The following is a 23,438-nucleotide window of genomic DNA, read 5'->3' as shown; positions in this document are numbered from 1 at the left end:
CTAGAGGAGGAACGAGCAATCTCCTGCAAAAAAATGGAATTATGGTTGAGTAATTTATAAAAGTGACTCGTTCATCAGAGCTAAGATGTAAAAGAACCTCATTGTGGCGTTTCCGAGGAGTTTTCGGTAAGCCAGAGGGTAACTCATCGTCTCCACTGGTCCGGGTCTGATGGCGGCTCTCATGTTGCTGCTTTTTCAAAATAAAATGACGATCTAAATAAGCCAAGGGGTGTGAAAACCTTGCTTTCCGGGTTACCCGCCGAGGTTTCTACATTGGCAAAGGTTTTGAGTCGGAGAAAATAATAGTTACCTCTTCTTCTACTGCCTGGCTAGACCCCGTATCATCCTGGTAATAGTCAGTGTCAATAAGGTTGTTAAAAAGCAGGCCAAGAGAGTCAAGGGCTACCTCCGACTCAGAGACGTCATCCAACTTGAACAAGTCAGAAGCAGTTGATTTCTTCTTAGATTTTCTGGCCGTCTTCTTGGCGGCTATTGCAGCGCCTCATGATCATATTTGGCCTTCCAAAAGTCAGATTTAGCCTGTAGAAAAATAACAGGTTGAAACTCATGCGAATACTTAGCTGCTGAAGAAAAAGGAGTCCAGGGGATTTACCTCTGGTGCCGGGTTAAGTTCGCAGAAAGGATTCAATCCTACTTTGCTGCAGTCTTCATATTTGCTGTTGACGAGGGTGGTCGACATTTCAACAATGGCTTCTTCGGTCAGACATAGGGAGCTATAACGTAACAGATCGTCTACTCCTCTGGTATAGTTGTACATCAAGTCAGATCGGCGGCTCAGAGGGATGATCCGCCATGCGATCCAACAGCGGATCAAGTCAACTCCAGTTAAGCCATTTCCTAGCAAAGCTTGAACCCTTTTGATGGTTGGGATAAGTTTCTTACGTTCAGCGGCAGAAAGCTTATCCGGGAGTGAATATTTAGCGTCAAGACGCATAGCGCGATAACCCGGCATTGGTTTTTCATCATCTGGCAACGTGTCTTTGCAATAGAACCAAGTTTGGTTCCAGTCCTTGGGATGGCTTGGCAAGACTACTAAAGGAAAGACAGCATCCCGTCTGCGCTGAATAGAAATCCCACCAAGTTCCAAGCTGGGGCTGTTGGTGTATTCATTCTGGCGGTTCAAATAGAAACACTCTCTAAAGAGTTCAACAGTAGGTTCTTCTTGAAGATAAACCTCGCAGAGAACTTGGAAATTACAGATGTTTGATATGTAATTGGGTCCAATGTCTTGCGGGTGAAGCTTGAAAAAATGCAAGACCTCTCTGAAGAATTTTGAGTCGGGCGATGAAAAACCCCGGTTCATATGATCAGTGAAGACGATGATTTCACCATCTTTTGGTTGAGGCTTTTCTTTGGCCGGGTCAAGGGCGCGGTAAGACATGACGCTCTTCTCTGGTAAATACCCAACGGTGACAAAATCCTTCAGAGTGTCCTCAGTGACTATGGAAGGGACCCAGTTGCAAACTGTCGTCGTCTTTGGCGGCATGGCGAAAAGACAAGCTAAAAAGGAAGTAATTTTCCTGTTCAAATTAATTGGTGGAATTACAAGTTAATGATTGCAATACAGATGTATAATGGCGGCTCAAATAAGGGCTAATGGTATATGAAGGAAAAATAAGCCGGCATGGTAAGCCGCCATGACTAAGGATATTCAAAAGTTGCCATCAACAAAAAATTGGTTAAGCACTGAGGTAAATAAGTTTCACAGACTGCAGATATTATTTTGGATCAATGGCTGTTCAGAAAAGAAAAATAAATCTAGACCTAAAAGTTAGTACAGATGAGTTCATGAGCTTGCACAAGATTTTTCTTCTAAGAAAGGGGATCTACTAATACTGAAAGTGGAAATAAAACCGCTACCGCATCAGTTTAATACCGTTCTCAGATCAAAGAGGCTTGTGGTATAGCCTGGAGGGTGAACTACGACGAACTACGAAGAACACGAAGAAGCTCGCAAACCCTAGTGCGGATCTAAGGCATGAAAAGGCAGAAGCTTACAACTGCAGAGCTACTGCAGAGGGTCGCCACCGTTATCTGGATCGACTCAGGTCGATGCAGCAGCCGAGATTGTTGAAGACGAAGTGCTCTGCAGCGGCGGAGGAGCTCGAGTGGCAGAGGGGTTGCGAGAGAAGGAAGAAGGAGAAAAATGTGAGATGGCTTCAGACCCTATTTATAAGGAAAGGGGTGATAGGCAGGCGCGAAAGACGAGGAGGCCAAAATGATGATTATCCAGCTAATTGGATGCCTCGATTTTCGGAAAGACATTTAAGATAAAGATCCGTTAAGATGACGTCGTGGCGGGTTTCCAAAATCCTTGGAGATGACGTCATGGCGGGTTACAAGGTTCTCACAGCAATTGTAGATGGATTTTTTCTAAGTGTTGAAGATTGACATGAACGAAGTTCAAATCAACCTGGGGCCTAATGTTGGGGATATGACTACCAGATATGACCCGCCCAAGAGGGGCCGGGTCAACCACAATGGCGGTTCACCTGTATGAAGCCCAAGAGTATACAAGGTGGCGGTTCACAGTTAGGCTTATGATAGGCCCAAGCCCAGAGGCGGTTTAAGGCCCGTAAGTATAAACCGCCATGTATGAATAGACTTGTGATGTAAGGCATATAAGATACGTCACCGAGCTGGACACGTTGTATGAGCCGACCGGGACTCTGTAGGCCGCAGGGCGTCAACCCGTGTATATAAGGGGACGACCCGGGAGCGGCTTAGGGGCAAGAAACAACAGACCGAGAGCCAGGTTAAGCGTATTCGCTCCTTGGTCATCGAAACCTAGCAATATCACCTCAACTGGATTAGGCCTTTACCTTCACCGCAAGGGGCCGAACCAGTCATATGTCGTGTCCTTTGTCCCGTTTAACCCCTTTAAGCTTCCTAGTTGCGATGTGTCGGGGATATACCCCGCGGTATGACCCGGCCGAAATCATGACCCGGCCACGCTTGGCGACTCACCAGAAACCTGGCTGGAGCTTGGCGACTCACTGGTGATCCGCCTGGACATGGCGGTTTACATGTAACCCACCTGGACATTGTGACTCACTGGAGACCCGGCGGGCGGATCAGACGGATGACAAGGCCCAAGGCCCAACAGGCCGGCTTATACTCTGGTGGGCCGGCTTAAGAGGAAAGGGATGACGAATATTTCCTTTACGAGGAAGCAAGACCCGGACTTGTATTCAACTTATGAGAAAGGATAGACTAGTCCTAGTCCTACTAGGACTCCACAGGTAACCCGCCCCTTCAACATATATAAGGAGGGGCAGGGCTCCCCAAAGGGAGAGAAGAAAAACAATCTTTAGGGCTAGACACAAAGGGGGAGACGGCTTATGCGGCGACTCTCTCATGAGCATAATGAGATCTAGCCACAAACAGCATGGAGGGCTATTCCGGACGATGTTTCCCAGGGCCCGAAGCTGTCTAAATCCTTGTCTTATGTTGCGTCTCTCGTCCCGATCAACCCCTCTCAAGCTACCGCATAGATGCGTTGGTCTCGCGACTAAGTCCTGACACTAAGGACATCTGCCGTGACAAATCCACGACAGTTGGCGCCCACCGTGGGGCCTGCGCACGATGGTGTTGAGTTCTTGGAGGGATCTTTTTTAGGGATCGAGAATTTCGTATGTGGGGGGATGAAAGAGCTGGTGCGAAGGGTTTGATGCTCAGTACGTCACCGGTGCAACTCGAGCCGCCGAAACTGATGGGCGATTGATTCCGTTTGTATGCCAAATCCTGCAATTTGTCCGTTTGTATGCTGAATCCTGCAATCTGTCGAGTAGCGGTTTCCGTCGAGACGGATAACAGAAAGTTTCCGAGGTGGATCCGCCGGGTTCTATCAATCAGTGAGCGGACTACTAGTACAAACTGGGTCAAAGAAATAGTCAAAGGAAAAGAAAGCCACAAGCTCGGATTCCTCCTGCGATTCACTTCGTTGAACCTGTTCGCACACGAACACGTCACCGTGTACCTCCAACGCCGAGGGTGATGCACTGCAGCTCACGTCGAAGGAGACCCGTCTGGAACCGCGGTACGCAAGCAATCCGGCGGGTGCTTTTGAGGACCCGAAACCCCACACGCCCGGGAGGGACCCCGGCAGGGCTTGCGGCGGCTATGGGCTGCCCTAGGTCGACCTGATCGCCCCTAGGGCCTCGAGGTTCACTGCCCTGCAAACGAAGAACGAATGAAGAACGAGGAAGAAGAAGAACAAGGGAGAGAGATAAAGGTAAAGGTAAAAGGATGATATATTGATAGATCGATTGTGTGTTGTTCAATCGGCCGTCACATCTTATCTATATAAGAGGCGGATGGACTTCCCGTACAAGAAAAGGACTTGCCTTTCCGTCCAAATCATCAAAATCTAACCAAACTCGGACTTCTCATGACCTCCGGCCCGGATGTCCGGCTCTAGGCCCGGATGATCCGGCCTAGCCCAGTTTTTTGATAGCAGCTCACTGTTTTGACTCTAGAATCCACATACGACCTCTGATTTGGATGCTATTTATATCAAAATCAACCGCCTCGACAAGACGCACAACTTTCATGTTGAACACTTTTCGATCCAAGGCCATCTTGATGGTGTTTCGGGCCGTTTTCTAAAGTCTATAGTAGAAAAAGCTGTCCGGACATCTGGACTTCTACTCGGATTGTCCGGCCTCCACCTGGATCATCCGGGACTGGACCCAGATCATCCGGCTTCATCATACACCTTTTGTTGTTTTCTGTGCTTCAATTTCCCGGATGATCCGGGCCCCGGCCCGGATGATCCAGCCAAACACTGCTGCAGCGCATGATTTTGGATGTAACTTTTGCATATGATCTCGGATGGGGACGATTCTTATATCGAAATCGTCCGTTTCGACGAGACAAAGAACTTTGCAGTTGTAACGTTTTCCATCAGAGGCCATCTTGGTTAGGTTTCATGCCATTTTCTAATCTGGTGTCAATAAGAACATCTCTAAGATTGTCGTAACTTTTGCATCCGAGCTCCGTTTTGGACCATCTATATATTTATTCCCATCGGCTTGAAGAGAGTCATCCAGTGGTGACATGAAATCGTGAATTTGACATCATCTCATTATAGCCTCAAGTTACTCTTTGTGATCATGCCATTTTTGAGCGTCAACACATGCCCCCTGTTTTTCGGCAAAGGTAGCGCGCCGAAAAATAACTTGTACCTGTTGGTTCTAAGGACGATGTCAACACTCCATCGGCCACTTTGCATGTGCTTAGGGCGATAAATATATATCGGCCATTATTTGTTTTGAATCCTTGATGCAAACTTGGGTGGAACCTTTTCAACTTCATTAACAATTCGATGATAAAGTTCCATAGATATGTATCTCAAGGCCATCCTCTGAACCATATTGTTCACCCTTTTGTTAGGACTTTGCAGATAATCAACAATAAACTTTCTCCAATCCTCACTTTTACCTGCATAAAAAAATATTAGTGGCTGAAGCGGTGGACTTTGGTTCGGCCTTACCTACGTTGACAAGACTAAGCATCGGCTATTGATAGAAATGCAACACACCATGATTAACATAGTAGCCAGATGCTTGCTGTGCCAACTTTTCTGAATTGTCATGTCTAGAAATATGAACAATGTTAAAGCAACCCAAGGTAAATTTTTCATCTAGACATACCTCAAGATAAACTATAAGTGATTCGTCAAGACATTGATAACTCTTGGATATTTGTTGTACTACTCATAACGAATCACCCAAAGCCTCAATATGTATAGCACCTATGGCAACCAAAAGCTTCAAATCGAATAAAAATATTTTAAGCGGCATGAGGCTTGTTTTGGTCTCCAATTGCACTAAGGACGGTGTTAGGATACTACACCGGCCATGCTTTGACATATTCTTAGGGCGATAGATAAATATCGGCCATTAACATGAGGTACATGTAGAATTCACCCACCAAATTATGTATAGCCGAAATAAACAAATAAAATAGGAATAAAATATGTCGGCCCCTTTGTATTAGCAGCAATGTAACTAACCATATGTATAGTAATTTGGTAATACCCTCTCATGATATAGAAAATTATGTTGCATCCATGGATCAAAATAAATTCATGGAGGGTAATTGATCATACAAGGGATGAATTCCATGGCAAAGGCATCAATGGCATGGTTGAAGAAAATGAATGATGTGCTAACCGAAGATTTTGATGTTGTGATGCACACCTTCGGCTTAATTGTTTGTTGCTTCCATTCTTCTCTTTCTTCACTTTTATTGTACTTATTGCAATAGAAGCATGCAAATCATTTTTGTTATGATTGGTCTTCTTGGGAATCCATACCATGTTCTTCTTTCTCAGCTCTTGTGCACTAAGATTTTGTAATTCCTTCTTTTGCCAATACGACAAGCCGAGTGGGCATGTCGGCTGTGATTTTGTTTCAACCAATGGCAACTCGTTTTGGACATTGTGCACCCTCAACCTCTTTTCTTCAGATTTGGCACTCTGATTTTTATCAATTGATTGCTTCACTTCTTTGCCTTTTGTAGCCAATGTCAACACTTTAATTGGCTCTTTATCCTATAAGATCAAATCTGAATTGGCACTCTTGCGACCATATTTTTTAACTCGATATACTTGCTTGATCACCTCTTTCTTCTTTGTTGAGCTTTGAACCGATTCCTTATGATTGAAACAGTCTTTAACATGTGATTGTTCAAATGTCGATCTTCTCGGAGCTGCATAATATTGGTGAGATGGTTTAAAATAAGATGGAGAATGTGCCCTTGTATCATACCTGTCCCATGATGGATATGAATCTACATGATCATAGTAAGGCATCCACGACATTGGCATTGGCGGCCCAAAATAAGGATATGAATATGTTGCATGAAATTTTTCACCTTTCCAATACCGATCGTCATATTTGCGCCTTGGGGTGATCTTGATGCTTTTGCATTAGTTGGCCGATAAGCACTTTTCTCTTCACTCTTCTTTTGATATTTATCTAATAATTGTGCAAAAGTGACCTTGGATTTCTTGCACTTGTGCTTATTGCGGCCTTTGTTTCCTTTGGTTGTGCTTGCACCGATCTCTGAATTTGCTTGCTGCCTCCCAGTCCTTGGCGTTTCCATTGTAGCTTCGATGGAATTTTTGCCCTCAAGATTATATTCATTATGCTCTTCAACAACTTCTTTACTTGAAAGCTTGATCCCATCACCTGCACTTTTTACCTTCTCTTTAAATGGATCAGCTTGAAGTAGTCGATACAAAAACTTTCTGCCATTGGGACCAATCGGAATAGACTGGTCATCTCTTGGTGTCTCAACAAATTTCAATCGTCCTTTATCAACGGCCGATTTAACTATTTGACGAAACATGTTGCAATCCTCAAAATTATGCTTCGACGAATCATGCAACTTACAATACATTCGTCCCTGGACAGATGGCTCAACATGGTGATCAAGAGTTCTAATATAATTATTTCTCAACAACAAATTAAATATTTGATCACACATGCTTGAATTGAAGGTAAACTTTTTATTCTCTAGCCGATCTTGTTGTGAGAACGGCTTTGGAGTTAAGCAAACGAATGGTTCAGATTTTGCATCACCCCATTCGGCTATGAATTTTATTTTGCATTCTCTTACAGATGTCATTGCATAAGAAACTATACTAGCATCGGTTTGCTCAGAGGATTTTAACCTTGGCTTTAAATTTCTAAAACGAAAATAGTTAGAACATACATGTGTCAGTTGAGACCAAGTGTAAGCCAAGTAAGAAATAAGCAAAGCCACCCAATTAGATATGAGTTTTAGATAAAGCAATGGGGAAGGCCTTGGCTGCAATAATTTTTCGCTATCGGTCTTTCTGAATGGTGCAATGTGTTGACCGATATGCTTTGTGACAATCTGATTGCTAACAAATAAATTACCCTTCTTCATTGGTCTCTCAATATTTCTTATGAAGATTTTTCTAATATATGCATGAACAACTAAGTCATGACCAAATCTGAAAACAGGTAAATTAATTGCTATACATACCTCTTCAAATATGTTGGGAAAGCATGATGGTGGTGTTACTTGAAGAATATCTTGTTCCGCCTTCGGATAGCTCCCCAACGCCTTGTCATCATCTTTTTCTTGATTTCGTGCATCATTAGTTTGAAGATCCTTGTCCACCAAACTTTCTTCGGCTACTTGTTCTTGTTCTTGAAGCTCGTCAATTTCTATGGCACGAACTCATAGGGCAGGAAGTAGGTTCCATTAACTTCAGAAAAATCAAGCATGACTGCCTTGCTATGCTTTCCATGCCCTTTCTCAATAATGCATGCCTCTTTGGATTTGATGGACTCGGAATATATACTACTTGATTCGGCTTTTTCAATAACTGAATTTTCTTTGTTACCCGAATCAATACCTTTATCTTTTTGAATTTGCAAGGCTTCTCGCTCTTGTCTAATTTTAGCCCACATCTCAGCTTGGCGAGCTTTGAACCTTTTCATCTCAATTTCCATCCACTCCTCATGAGATTGCCCCCAATACTTTGAGACTCTTTCGACAATGAGGTGCCGAAACTTTGCAATTGTTTAGGTGGTTCACTAGATGGTACAGCACTGGGCGACTGCATCATTTGCACAACTCTAGCTTTTACTACAGCAAAATCATGAGGCTTCCCGCCTTCTATTAGTTCCTGTCGAATGGAGTTGCACAAATCCCAAGAAAATGTAAGCTTGTTCTCAACCACCCAGTATGGATATGGTTGCCCCCCGATGCTTTTAGACTCTTTCGGTAATGAGATGTTGCCGAAATTCTGTAATTGTGTAGGGGGTACATGATATGCCACGGTAGTAGGTGAAGGCATTTGTGCTCCTGCAGAAGTTTCACTTATTCGGCCATGAACATGAAGGTGCGGAGCCGAATTATGGACATCAACAGTTGCGTATGGTGCCAAAAAAATTAGTAGCATTAGGTGTAGCATATGATGTTTGAGGGTAATTGACCAAATAACTAGTAGTAACATGGCCAATTTCCCTATCCACCGGCACAGTTGGATTAACGTAGTGCAAGTTATTTGCCGATGAATAAAAACTTGAAACACTTTGTTGCATACCGTTGGAAGTTCCTACATAGGGTGTCTCAACTTGATTAACCGAACTCATCATGTTATTCATCGGCATATAAATTTGTGGGGTTGCTGATGCATGGGAGTTGGGATACATATGTTGCATGTTGCTAAAATTATATGAAGTAGAATCATGGATATTTTGTTGCATCGGCCCTTGCACATAATTAGATGCATGATTGATAAAGTTAGGGCTAGCCGATACATTATGCTCATTAGATGATCTGGCAACAACATATGCATTATTTTCATCTACATATGTGAATTGGGTATTCATATTACCTTTGTAGATTGCAAACCCTAGATGACGATCTCTTCGTAGCAAAAACGGGCTGGAGACCGTTCAAAGCTTCGTCCCTAGCGGAGTCGCCAAAAAGTGTGTTCGCACACGAACACGTCACTGTGTACCTCCAACTCCGAGGGTGATGCACCGCAGCTCACGTCGAAGGAGACTCGTCCGGAAGCGCGGTACGCAAGCAATCCGGCGGGTGCTTTTGAGGACCCGAAACCCCACACGCCCGGGAGGGACCTCGTCAGGGCTTGTGGCGGCTATGGGCTGCCCTAGGTCGACCTGATCGCCCCTAGGGCCTCGAGGTTCGCCGCCCTACAAATGAAGAACGAACGAAGAACGAGGAAGAAGAAGAACAAGGGAGAGAGATAAAGGTAAAGGTAAAAATATGATATATTGATAGATCGATTGTGTGTTGTTCAATCGGCCGTCACCTCTTATCTATATAAGAGGCGGATGGACTTCCTGTACAAGAAAAGGACTTGCCTTGCCGTCCAAATCATCAAAATCTAACCAAACTCAGACTTCTCACGACCTCCGGTCCGGATGTCCGGTTCTAGGCCCGGATGATCCGGCCTAGCCCAGTTTTCTGATAGCAACTCACTATTTTGGCTCTAGAATCCACATACGACCTCGGATTTGGACGTTGTTTATATCAAAATAAACCGCCTTGACAAGAGCACAACTTTCATGTTGAACACTTTTCGATCCGAGGCCATCTTGATGGTGTTTCGGACCGTTTTCTAAAGTCTGTAGTAGAAAAAGCTGTCCGGACGTCCGGACTTCTACCCGGATTGTCCGGCCTCCACCCGGATCATCCGGGACTGGACCCAGATCATCCGGCTTCATCATACACCTTTTGTTGTTTTCTGTGCTTCAATTTTCCGGATGATCCGGCCAAACACTGCTGCAGCGCACGATTTTGCCTATAACTTTTGTATACAATCTCGGATGGGGACGATTCTTATATCAAAATCGTCCGTTTCGACGAGACGAAGAACCTTGCAGTTGTAACTTTTTCCATCAAAGGCCTATTGATTAGGTTTTATGCCATTTTCTAATCTGGTGTCAATACGAACATCTCTAAGATTGTCATAACTTTTGCATCCGCCGTTTTGGACCATCTATATATTTATTCCCATCGGCTTGAAGAGAGTCATCCAGTGGTGACATGAAATCGTGAATTTAACATTATCTCATTATAGTCTCAAGTTACTCTTTGTGATCATGTCATTTTTAAGCGTCAACAGAACCGCCGCGCCGCCGCTGTCCTGTCGCGGCCTTGTCTCTGCCGCGAGGCTGTCCTGTTTGAAACACCCCGTCGCCGTAAGTCGCCGGTGCCGCCTCGTCTTGCTTTGGATTTGAAGCCGTCGTCCCCGCGGCCTTACCAACCGCCTGATGCATTCACTTCTAACGTGATCTACCGCCGACGGCCATTGACCAACTGCTGCTGTGAGCCGCCAAGCGCCACGGCCTCACCTGCGAGTCGCCGCTCCCGCTGTCGTGATGAGCTGCCGCTGACTGAGGGCCCCGACTGCGCCTGTGAGCTGCTGTCCATCTCAGCTACGGTGGTGAACCGACATGCTTGTCCAGAAACCAAAGCTGATCATCGTTCCAACTGCAAGTTGATCAAAGCTAAAAGCAATCAGATCTAGTACTGTCTCCCTCCGATCGGACACGACTTCAAGTGCTTAAAAAGGAAGAAAAGGGGTTTGGACGGGGTAGAATCCCTCAAGACCTGGACGTAGAGCCGCCGGACTCCGCCTGTGAACCGCCTCGGCCTCACCTCCGCGGCCCGGTCAGTGCCGTAGCCCGCCCCGTCCGACGCCGCCTAACCAACCGTGCTTTGAGCCGGCCACACTGCCGAGTTGCCGTCCGCCTGCCTAACTCGCCGCCACGACCTGCTGAGTCGCCTCCGCCTTGCGGGTTTTCAAAACTCCAAACTGGCCATGGCTTCGGCGTCGGGTCTCTTCTCGCCTCCAACCCGTCAGCTCTGCCGTGATTGCCGCTTCTGGCGACCTGGCCGAGAGCCGCCGTCTTCGCCCGCGGATCAACAGGTCGTCATGGCTCACCCCGTCGGGTCTCCTCCACTGATGCGGCCTTGCCGCCTTGCCGGTTTCACCCGGCTGTTTCAATCCGCCACCGCGGACCAGCCTCTGAGCCGCCGCGCGTCATTTGCGCCGCCTTGAGCCACCACGCCGCGCCACTAGCTCGCCACCACTGCTGGGTCTGCGTGCGTCGGCTGCTGCCGGGTCTCCTCCGACCCGCCACCAGTCGCTGTGCCTGCGCGCCTGGCTCCTCCGAATTCGACCAGGGCTCGGCCAACGATGTGATCTGCCACGGCCCTGCGTCTCTGCCTTCGGGTGGCCGTTCTGAGCCGTCACTTTGACGCGCCGCCAAGTCGTTACTGCTGCTCACCGTCGTCTCGCCGGGCCTCTTTCCTACATCTCGCAGCGAAGTCGAGCTGCCGCCTCGCCTCCGTCGCTGGGGCACACACTTCGTGCGGCTCCGTGAGCCGTCGGCCTCTGTCAAAATTGCTCTCGTACCTCACCAATTGGTCAAACATGAGAGTACCAAGTCAACATACGTACGGGCTTCTTCAAGTCCTTCATGTGCTCGCTCCAAAGAACAAATTTATCTCCGCGTCCACAGTCGGCTTCCGGCGTCATCGCGTCCATGTCCAGTGCTGCCGCGTGAACGACCGGTCTCTAGCATCCTCGGTTTGCGACAAGCCACCGTCACCTCGAGCCACCTGACCGCCCCGGTCCCGTGTCTGCTGCGCCGGATTGAGCCGCCCCGGCCTCACTTTAAGTCGCCGCCAGATCCCTGCTGTGCGCCTCTCCCTTGCTGCGAGAGCCGCCCCGTTGCCGTGAGTCGCCGGCGCCGCCTGTTTACCATTGAACCGGATGTTACAGCGGTCACCGTCGCCTCCCGTCTGAATCGCCATCGCGCCTCGTCTCCACATCATCTCTCTGGAAGAACTGCCGTGGCTGTGTTGAGCCGCTCCTGTCACGCGACGAGCCACCCTGTTGTTGTTGATCCGCCGGCGCGCCGTTCCTCCGCCCAGGAGAGCCGCCCTTGCAGTGTAATGGGCTCTGTTCCGCCGGTGACATTTCCTTGAAGACCGCCGAGGGCGTGACCCGACCGACACCCCCGTTGAGCCGCCGCTGCTCTCCGCTTTTGATGTGACCCTGCATTGCTGAGCCGCCCCTGCATAACCTCTGTCTGGGCCTCGCGCCGCCCTCGTCGAAGCAGGGGTTGAGCTGCTACCTCCGTCTATGTAACCCGCCAAGGGGGTACGACTTATTTAAAAAACTGGATGGAGGCATGGTTATATGTTTTGGACGTAAAGGCCATCATTTGGTAAAATTGCTGCGCAATCATTTCGTCCGAAAAAGACACCAGGTGATATCTTTCCTCGGTATTTTAAGAGCATATTAATTCATCCAAGAACAATCACTCTGCCTTGTAATATTTTTACGCAGGAGGACTATTACAGAAAAAAGGGGTGGTGATGTACCGTGAATGCATGTTCGGCTGCCACGCGGCTTCACGGACACGCGTGTCGCGGTCCAGTTTATATCAATGTGCCGGCCGACTCGCCCATCGGCACCGCCTTACAACGTCATGGACGACTCGCCCGTCCACCCTCGCGGCCGGTTCATGCGTACGCGCTGGCCTACAGCACAGAAGACAACTTGCTCGTCCGCACTGGCTTACAACGCTGCGACCGACTCATCAGTCTGCTCCTGCGGTCGACTTGCCCGTGATTAACTTCAACTTCACCATAGTGATCACCAACTCTGCGGCGGATAATTTCCGGCCTAACATATCAGGTGAAATCCATCCAGTATATTTTTATATAACATATTGCTTTCTTTAAGAGCGATTACTCTGTCTTGTGAGGTTCTCCAATGCAGGACAAGTTATATCACTGAGCTGTTGAAGGACTCATACTGGTTTATATCACGGTCAAATATGGAGAGTCTCAAGCCAACTCCTCGAGTAGTCTTAAGACTTGGGGGCTATAATGACATGACTCGAGAACTCCGGGTCACTGGAGAGAATGATAACCCGGTTCCGGAGGACACCACCATATTTATGAAAATTTAAAGACCGTCAGAAAATTGTCGGTTCAACATAAAGATTCCAGTTTAAAATCCGGTTCAAAAGACATTTTTCTCCTACAAGGCTTTGAAGCTCTCAAAACCGGTTCAAACATCCGGCTCAAGGTAAATTTGTCTCTTACAAAGCTTTTAAGCTCTCAAATCCGGTTCAAACAATCTATCTCCCACAAAGTTTTGAAAGCTTTCAAATCTGGTTCAAAGTTCCGGTTCAAAAGAATTAGTCTCTCGCAAGATTCGAGTTCTTAAAGGTTGCCAAAGAGAACTTGCTGCCATGATGTGCGGTTCAAACATGAATATCCTGTCTTACGGCTTACCTTATTATGGTCGCTTCGGGGCTTCCTGTTCAAACATAGGTTGTATTCGAACCAAAGAGAACATAGCTGTCGTAACCCTTTTGATGTGCAAAGCCAAACTCACTAGGGGGCTTCTTGATCGTATCCGAATCATAGCTTAACTCCTTTTGGGTCCGACTTGGATCATATTCGAATCAGGGTCGTTAAAAACCTCTCAAGGTCATTTGGGGGCTTCCTGTTCAAACATAGGTCATATTCGATCCAAAGAGAACATAGATGTCGGTACCCCCTTGATCGGCGCAACGACAAAGCCACTGGGGGCTACATGATCGTATTCGAATCCTAGCTTAACCCCTTTGGAACGGTTTACTGATCGTATTCGAATTAGAAACCTCGATTTTTATTTGGTTTAAGTTTTTGCAAACAATCTTTTGGGTTTTGAGACTTTTTGCTCATATCTGAAGCATATAAGTGTGGTTTCATTTAAACCCGGTTTGGCTTTGGACAATAAGTCGCCAGCATGTGACAATCATCATATATTTGGAAGTATTAGCTTCTAAGGATTGGGTTATCACCCTTACTGCACAGTCATGTAAACCGGCAGTACAAATTAAATATCACAATGGTTATATGTGGGATATTATGATCCGCCATGTGGTAAACCGCCAGGGGATCTTGTGATTTACTTATGTGCAGGATAAGACTACATTTGAGTAGTTACCCGCCCTGGCTTTTGACGTTAAGTCGCCAGGGCATATGTTGTTTAAACTCTGTGCAGGATTTACAGAGCTATGACTTACATAAATGATTAAGTTCCAGCCCATCATCAAAGATTGAAATTGCTGTCTCAAAAGGGTTATCAATTCTTGATTTTCTCAAAGGCTATAAGCCGCCGGGTTATAAAAATTTTGGCTTACAATGGAGGCATATTAAATCGCCATTGGCCAAGAGCCGCCGGGTATTTAAACTCCGGATTTACTTGTCAACAGATAAGGTATTTAAAGTCGCTTTGGCGCAATGGTTATTGTTTTATCAATGGATATCATTTACTCTACAAATGGAAAGAATAGTCCCGAGTTGCTGCAGGCTTACAACCCGGCACTTGGGAGCTACATTATTCAGTTTGAGATTATATCAAATATGCAAGTCCCATGTCACTGCCAGCATGCACCATGGCACTTGGGGGCTAATGCAAAAACAATTTTACTGGCCTTATTGAAGACCCGACTCATCACATCATAATGAGTCGGCCCTTGGGGGCTACCAATTGCTCCTGTCAACAATTCAAGGTACACACGTTTTATTCCATTATATTGAAGGGTCCACTGCTCAGTTGGTAAAGCACAAAGCTCTTAACCTTGTGGACGTGGGTTCAAGCCCCATGATGGGGATTACATCATATGATGTTCTTTTCAAAAGAAGTATATATAAAGTCCCAGCTCAATATTATCTTACTGAGCCGGCCCTTGGGGGCTACACGTTGTTGTTCAAGTCTATATGATCATATTTATAAAGTCCCTGCTCATTATTGCATAATGACCCGGCCCTTGGGGGCTACACTGGTTGTAGTTTTTTATGAGTATAAAGGCAATTACAAGTCCCAGGTTGCTGCAAGCATGACAACCCGGCACTTGGGGGCTACATATATGGAGTATTCAGTCTTTACTAGTGACTAAGATAAACAACATGGATTTCTTCAAAGTGGCAATATTTATATTGAAGCAAGTCTTAAGTTATCACTTTGTTTCTGCTCAAGACTTGGGGCTACAGGTAATATGGATATAAGGGAGAAAAATCTTCAAATTCTCAGTTTTGAGTAAACCAGATTGACCCGGCGTCACCAATAACTATGATCCAGCGTCGGCAACAATTATGACCCGGTGCTACCAATATTTACAAACCGGATATTTTGGCAATGATAAACCGGCAAGTTGTACAAGCCGACTGAAAGTCAGATGAGTTTTTCAAGACCAATATTTTTTAAGCCGACGCTTTGGAAGCCGATTCAAGTAGATTGTTTATTACAATATTTCTCTATAAAATACCAATATCTGCAAATTGGCTCTGAAGCTGGCCTATTGACCCGGATTTCTCAAACGAAGTATTTGGATTTTTGCATTGGCAAGGTTTGGACATATCTGTTAAAAGAGATTTTCTATAAGATCTTTGAGTATGCATCCAGGAGGAAATTATAAGGACTTAAAGATGATCAGGTGCCGGTTCAGGAAAATATTTAACCCAAAGCACAACCTATCAAGTTTGTTCTTGTGTTTATTTTACAGGATCAGTTTAACATGGATAAATCCAAATTAAACTGGGGGCTAATGTCGGGGATATACCCCGCGGTATGACCCGGCCGGGCTTGGCGACTCACGAGAAACCTGGCTGGAGCTTGGCAACTCACTGGTGATCCGCCCGGACATGGCGGTTTACATGTAACCCACCTGGACATTGTGACTCACTAGAGACCCGGCAGGCAGATCAGACGGATGACAAGGCCCAAGGCCCAACAGGCCGGCTTATACTCTGGTGGGCCGGCTTAAGAGGAAAGGGATGACGAATATTTCCTTTATGAGGAAGCAAGACCCGGACTTGTATTCAACTTATGAGAAAGGATAGACTAGTCCTAGTCCTACTAGGACTCCACATGTAACCCGCCCCTTCAATATATATAAGGAGGGGCAGGGCTCCCCAAAGGGAGAGAAGAAAAACAATCTCTAGGGCTAGACACAAAGGGGGAGCCGGCTTATGCGACGACTCTCTCATGAGCATAATGAGATCTAGCCACAAACAGCATGTAGGGCTATTCCGGACGATGTTTCCCGGGGCCCGAAGCTGTCTAAATCCTTGTCTTATGTTGCGTCTCTCGTCCTGATCAACCCCTCTCAAGCTACCGCATAGATGCGTTGGCCTCGCGACTAAGTCCTGACACTAAGGACATATGCCGTGACAAATCCACGACACGAAGGCTCCACAATTAAGTCCTTTCACTAGGACATCTGCCGTGACAATTCCACGACACATTTCGACAATGGTAAAACAAGACCAGCTAAGCCGATCGATGTGCCGACAAATCCCGAGAGGAGTCGCACGTATCTCGTTCTCAGGGCACACCGGATAGTTCAAGCTACGAGTAAAACCATCCCTCAAGTTGCCCCGAGGTGGCCCCGCAGGTTTCCCATTTCGGGACAAACACTCAGAGAAGCACTGGCCCGGGGGGTTTAAAATAAAGATGACCCTTGAGTCTACAGAACCCAAGGGAAAGGTATATGGTGGTAGGTAGGCAAATGGTAAAACCAAGGTTGGGCCTTGCCGGAGGAGTTTTATTCAAGGCGAACTGTCAAGGGGTTCCCATAACACCCAACCGCGTAAGGAACGCAAAATCAAGGAACATAACACCGGTATGACGGAAACTATGGCGGCAAGAGTGGAACAAAACACCAGACATAGGGCCGAGCCTTCCACCATTTACCAAGTATATAGATGCATTAAAGCAAATAAGAAATAATAATTATATCCCAACAATTTCCATGTTCCAACATGGAACAAACTTCAACTTCACCTGTAACTAGCAACGCTATAAGAGGGGCTGAGCAAAAGTGGTAACATAGCCAAACAACAGTTTGCTAGGAAGGTGGGTTAGAGGCTTGACATGGCAATATGGGAGGCATGATATAGCAAGTGGTAGGTAGCGCGACATAGCAATAGAATGAACAACTAGCAAGCAAAGATAGAAGTGATTTCGAGGGTATGGTCATCTTGCCTGCAAAGTTCTCAGAGTTGTCGAAAGCTTGATCCTCGTAAGCGTACTCAACAGGTTCCTCGTTCACGTACTCGTTTCCTGGCTCTACCCAAGGCAAGAACACAAGCAATGGAACAACAATCAATCACGGTGCAATGCACAAGCAACATGATGCAAAACATGGCATGATATGCAAGACATGATATGCAATGCATATGCGTGCTCCGGAAGGGAAAAATAATCAAGGCATCAACTCGGCAAACCAAGCATGCTGCTGTAAACATGAGATGATTTCGGTTGAAATCGATATAAAGATCACCGGAAACGGATGCACGGTTTGCAAATGGCAAGCAAAACAAGATTGATGCTATACTGCGATTAACATCATGATGGCACTTAGAATGCAACAAGAAACTAAGCTACTGCACTCCAACATAGCAACAAAGCATACGGAAGTGATGTACAAGAGATGCTTGACAAATCATGAACACTGAGCTACGGCTAAATCACAATAAAACAGGTTCAAACAAGCATGGCAGAAGTGCAAAAGATATCAGCTTCACAGAGAGTGAAAATACTAACATGTCAAAAATAACATCAGGAAGCAATATTTAGAGCAAGCAAACAACATGCTACAGGAACATATCATAGCAAACAAAGGCATGGCATGACACTACTAAATGCTTAGAACAAAATTCCCTTACTGAACATGAGCCAAAAAGGCATAGAAGGTATGATGGCACCCATTTAAACATAGCAAGTTTTATTATCAGTTTCAGACTTAGCAGAAAAACAGAGCATGGCATAAACAGATTTATGATAGCAACTTTGCGAGCTCATTCCAATCACCACAAAGCATCAAATTACAACATAAGCATACCAATAGCAAGATGACATGTTCATGAAGCTAACCATGGCAAGAGCAAGTTAATAGGATGCATGGATCACTAGCAACAACCATGGCAATATTGATTAACATGTTAATATTTTGCCAGGAATATTTTTATAGCAAAAGTAGAGCAATAAAGAGACATGCTAGAGCACTCCATATTTGCAATGACGGGCATGAATGGATATATCATAACCACATGTTCAAAACATCCTCACTGAAGTGTCGCAAAATAAGCATGGATCTCAATGTAGCATCAAGTTTACATGGCATCAAAATAACAGCAGGAAAAGGACAGCAAAATCCTAAGTCCCTGAAAACAGCAACATCACGGAGCCTAGTTTGCATGCTTGTTCTAGTCACCACATAGATCACAAAAATACAAGACTTGCACGTCTATAAATATGGCATGTTTTAGTTCAAAACACATGCACACCTCATGCTCATATGATGCACACATCAAATGCAACAAAAATGACAAATCACCATGATCTGATAAGTACCAGCAGCTAACATTTTATAGCACTCTTGCATCAATGAAAAAGGCATCATAATCATGGAAATGCTTCTAGCATGAATAGCTCAATGAGACGAACATTTCGACATATCATATGCATGATTTGGAGCCACGGTGACCGAGATACGACATGATGAACATGGCATGAAAATTACAAGGATCTCTGGGACTTAGTGAAATTTCACCTCGCGAAAAGTCAACGCGGGACGAGACGGAGCGGGACGGAGGGATCAGGGTTGCGGGACGGCGTTTGGTTGACGGGGGTAGTGGAACTCGTCCCGATCCCGGGGGACCTCGCCGGAGTTGGCCGGGGACGACGAACTCCGGCCAAATCCAGTGCGGCGGTGGCGGGGGACGGAGGGCGGCACCGGCGGAGGGCGGCGGCGGCGCCTGTGATGCGTGGTGGCGGCGACAGGTACGGGCGGCGGAGACTACCGGCTTGGCGGGGGCCCGAAGCGGGCTGAGCAGGCCGGTGCGGCGGGCGACGGCGTCTTGCCACGTGGCGGGTTCTGGTTGGACGGGGCACGGCGGCGGACGCATCCGGCGCCGTCCGGACGTGTCCGGCGCAGAGAGAGGAGCGGGGCTAGGGTTTGGACCCGGATTTTCGGGGAGGGGCGTATATTTATAGGTAGAGGGAGTTTGGAGTGTCCAAATGAGGTGCGGTTTTTGCCCACACGATCGTGATCCGACGACGGAGGACATGGAGGTGGTTTAGCTGGGTTATTGGGCTGTTTTGGAGGGGTGTTGGGCTGCAACACACAAGGGGCTTTTGCGGTTACCCGGATAACCGTTCGGGCATCAAACGGCCTCCAGATGGAATGAAATTTGACAGGCGGTCTACTGGTGGTGTACCAAGGCCACTTGACAAATCTCGTCCCATTCCGAGAATGTTTTTCTCCCGCTCATGAAAAGAGACAAGAGGGATGCGCCGGTGCATGTGGGAGTGTCGGATTACGAAATAGACAACGGGGAAAAGGTTCGGACGCATGAGACGAACACTTATGCAAATGCAATGCACATGATGACATGATATGAATGCATGACATGAACAAAATGCAAAACGAAAGACAAAACCCAACTGTCGGTGTCAAAACCGGCGGATCTCGGGTAGGGGGTCCCGAACTGTGCGTCTAGGCCGGATGGTAACAGGAGGCAAGGGACACAAAGTTTTACCCAGGTTCGGGCCCTCTCGATGGAGGTAAAACCCTACATCCTGCTTGATTAATATTGATGATATGGGTAGTACAAGAGTAGATCTACCGTGAGATCAGAGAGGCTAAACCCTAGAAGCTAGCCTATGGTATGATTGTTGATGTGTATGTTGTCCTACGGACTAAAACCCTCCGGTTTATATAAACACCGGAGAGGGTTAGGGTTACATAGAGTCGGTTACAATGGTAGGAGATCTGAACATCCGTATCGCCAAGCTTGCCTTCCACGCCAAGGAAAGTCCCTTCCGAACTCGGGACAGAGTCTTCAATATTGTATCTTCATATTCCAGGAGTCCGGCTGAAGGTATAGTTCGGCTATCCGAACACCCCCTAATACAGGACTCCCTCAGTAGCCCCTGAACCAGGCTTCAATGACGACGAGTCCGGCGCGCAGTTTGTCTTCAGCATTGCAAGGCGGGTTCCTCCTCCAAGTACTTCATAGAAGATTTTGAACACAAAGATAGTGTCCGGCTCTGCAAAATAAGTTTCCACATATTGCCATAGAGAGAATAATATTTACACAAATCTAATCTGCTGACGTATTCCGTAGCGTGACACACCACGGCCAAGCCTTTATCCGAGTCGTTTCATTATCCCCCCTCAGTGCGTCATGCGAGGCGGTTTCCTTGGCACGTCTTGTCAAAGCAGAGATCGTGTCCCCTTATTTCGGGATTCTCATCAATACGGGCGTGGATAACCCAACCGCTTCTAGGACTTAGATCATAGGCAAGTCCAAACGGACACGGAGAGGACGCTCGATATCCACCCTCTTTATAAAGGGACGAGGCCTTTTATTTTTCCCTCCCGTGCTCAATCGAATCCTTCCCCCACCTCAAGCTCAAACGCCCAAAGTTCAGGTCAGGTGCTCCGAACCTTCAGTCATGTTCGGATCTAGCCTTCAAGGCTGATGGGTGCCTTCTTCCGTCATGGAAGAAGACGTCAAAAAGTTGAGGGAGGCCAGATATCTGACCGCCGAGATTCTGCATCGGCTGCCTCCCCGGGGGCAGGCCGTCCCCTCCCCCGAACCCAGCGAGAGCGTCGTGTTCGTCTCCCACTTCCTCCGAGGTCTAGGCCTTGCATTGGATCCTTTTGTCAGGGGCTTGATGTTTTACTATGGGCTAGATTTCCATGATCTAGCTCCGGACTCCTTTCTTCATATCACGACATTTATTGTTGTGTACGAGGCCTTCCTCCGGGTTACCCCTCACTTTGGCCTATGGCTCAAGACCTTTGAAGTAAAACCGAGGATGATCGAGGGGCAACATGCGGAGTGTGGAGGCGCCTCAATACACAAGATGACGGGAGCTGCATGGCCCAAAGGTTCCATTCCAGAGGTGTCTGAATTGTGGCAACAGGAGTGGTTCTACATCACGGCTCCTAGAAGTGCCAAGTGGGCGGCCGCCCCTGTCTTCCGCCCAGGCCCTCCACCACCGCTGATGTCATGGATTAGCAGAGGATTGAGTTGGGGTCCGGCCAAGGACGTGCCTATACTGCAAAGCCGCATTCAAGATCTCTTTAATGGAGATTTCAGTTTGGTCGCGGTAACACAAGTTATGCTGGTTCGTCAAGTCCAGCCTTGCAAACGCCGGCCTCTTCGCTTGTGGGAGTTCAATCCCGAGGGACCGCGCGCCATTCAAAATTTCCTCGGCCTGACGCACGAGGAGATGTACAAGTTGTTCTTCGGACCTCAAGTGGAGTGTCCGGAAATTACCCGGGACGTGGGCCTGAGTAGCAACCGTGCCGCCGAGCAGGTAAGGCATCTTCCGACCGAGCGTACTACCTCTCTTTTGATGCGAAGTTATTTCTGAGAGTTCGCTTTTTGACCAGGACTGGCTAACGAAGGCGAAGTTGATTCGGTGCTCGGCCCCCCTCCCTGAGGGTTTGGAAAATCCGATATTGGAAAAGATGCTCCAGACCGCACCTTGCCTGGAGCCCTTGAAGGAAAATGCGGGCGGTCGCGGGCCCCAAACGCCGGCCGCTCCAGCCGAGGGAGCGAGCGTCTTCACGAAGGAAGACGACCAGAAGAGGAAAAGGATTGCGTTTGGGGATTCGGAAGCCGAAGCTTCGAAACGGGAGAAGAAGTCTCCCACAGAGGGTCCTACCCCGGGGGGGGGGGTTGCCGCACAAAGTCCTCGGGGGGATCAATTCTCCCACGAGTCGTAAGTGACCCAAAATACCTTAATAGTACAGATATGTCGTCTTTTCTTCTGAGAAGATAACCACTGCATGTATCTTTGCAGTTCGGGCCTTAGCCCCTCTCAAATGAGCTCGTCTTCGGGGGATCTTCTTCCAGAGATGATGGAGAGCGAAACGCCTCCTTCGGACTCCTTCGCTCCGGAAGCGGGCGACCCTGAAGTGTCGTCGCGGAGGGCCTCTCCGAGTCCGGCGAGGCCAAAAGATAATCTCGTCGACCCTCGAAGTTCCCAGTGTCCGGCTCCCGAAGAGAGCAGACAAACAAGTCCGGCACCATCTAGTGTGCGGTCGGATGTTCTGAGGGAGTTGGTGGGGCAAGCGGCCATCTCAGATGAACACCGTGTGCTGATGAATAGGGTGATGGAGAGAATCTTGTCCGCCGAAAGCGGATTGCATAAAGCTTTTATGAGTCTACTGACAGGTTTTGATGTACGTAAAATAATGTATGATAGTCCTACACATGCTAAGTGTGCCTTGTGTAGATAGTAGCCCCTGAGACTCTGGTTGTCGTTGGGAACGACGACGTCAGAGGATCATAATCCCAGGTAGTAACCATACTGTTTGTATGAGCAGGTGATGGAAGCTCCGGTGGCTAGCCGGACTAGCGAGTTTGCCCATTTAAAACGGCAGTTGGATGCGGCAGACGCCGACATCGAGCTTGTTAACAAAAGGCTTGACGAGGCGCAGGGTAAGTGTTATTATCTGGTAAACGCCGCATAGTAAGAGCAGCATGAAGCCAGTATATTTAACATGTTATTACTGCAGATGGAGCTGCCACTGTTGAAACCTTGCGGGCGGAACTTGCCCGAGCCAAGGAACAAGCAAGGTTGGGTAATGCGGCTCCTTTGAAGGCGGCCGAAGAGTTGCGAGCCGAGAAGGCCGCGCATGGCGAGAGCCGGGATAAGATGGCCAATATGGCCGTAGAATTAAAAGCCGCCGTCGACCGTTGCCGGGCTCTTGAAAAGGAAAACCAGGCGAAGGCATCGGACCTTGAGAAGGTTGCTGCAACGGGAAAAGACCTCCGCTCTGCTATGAGGGCAAAGAAGGAGGAGCTGC

At 47.4% G+C, this 23,438-nt stretch overlaps 1 long non-coding RNA gene across 1 annotated transcript; it reads right to left on the bottom strand.

The window, feature by feature from the left end:
- Positions 1-3,831: 3,831 nt before the first annotated feature.
- Positions 3,832-11,183, bottom strand: LOC125522573. The gene is made up of 2 exons (XR_007289834.1): positions 10,664-11,183; positions 3,832-3,970 (listed from the first exon to the last, which is right to left on the bottom strand). It is a non-coding gene; the product is annotated as an uncharacterized LOC125522573 (long non-coding RNA).
- Between the last annotated feature and the right edge of the window lie 12,255 nt (positions 11,184-23,438).

The sequence above is a fragment of the Triticum urartu genome, chromosome 7, assembly GCF_003073215.2.
Source record: "Triticum urartu cultivar G1812 chromosome 7, Tu2.1, whole genome shotgun sequence".
Classification (NCBI taxonomy): domain Eukaryota; kingdom Viridiplantae; phylum Streptophyta; class Magnoliopsida; order Poales; family Poaceae; genus Triticum; species Triticum urartu.
Note: the sequence above shows the minus strand (reverse complement) of the source record. Positions and strands in the feature narration are given on the sequence as shown.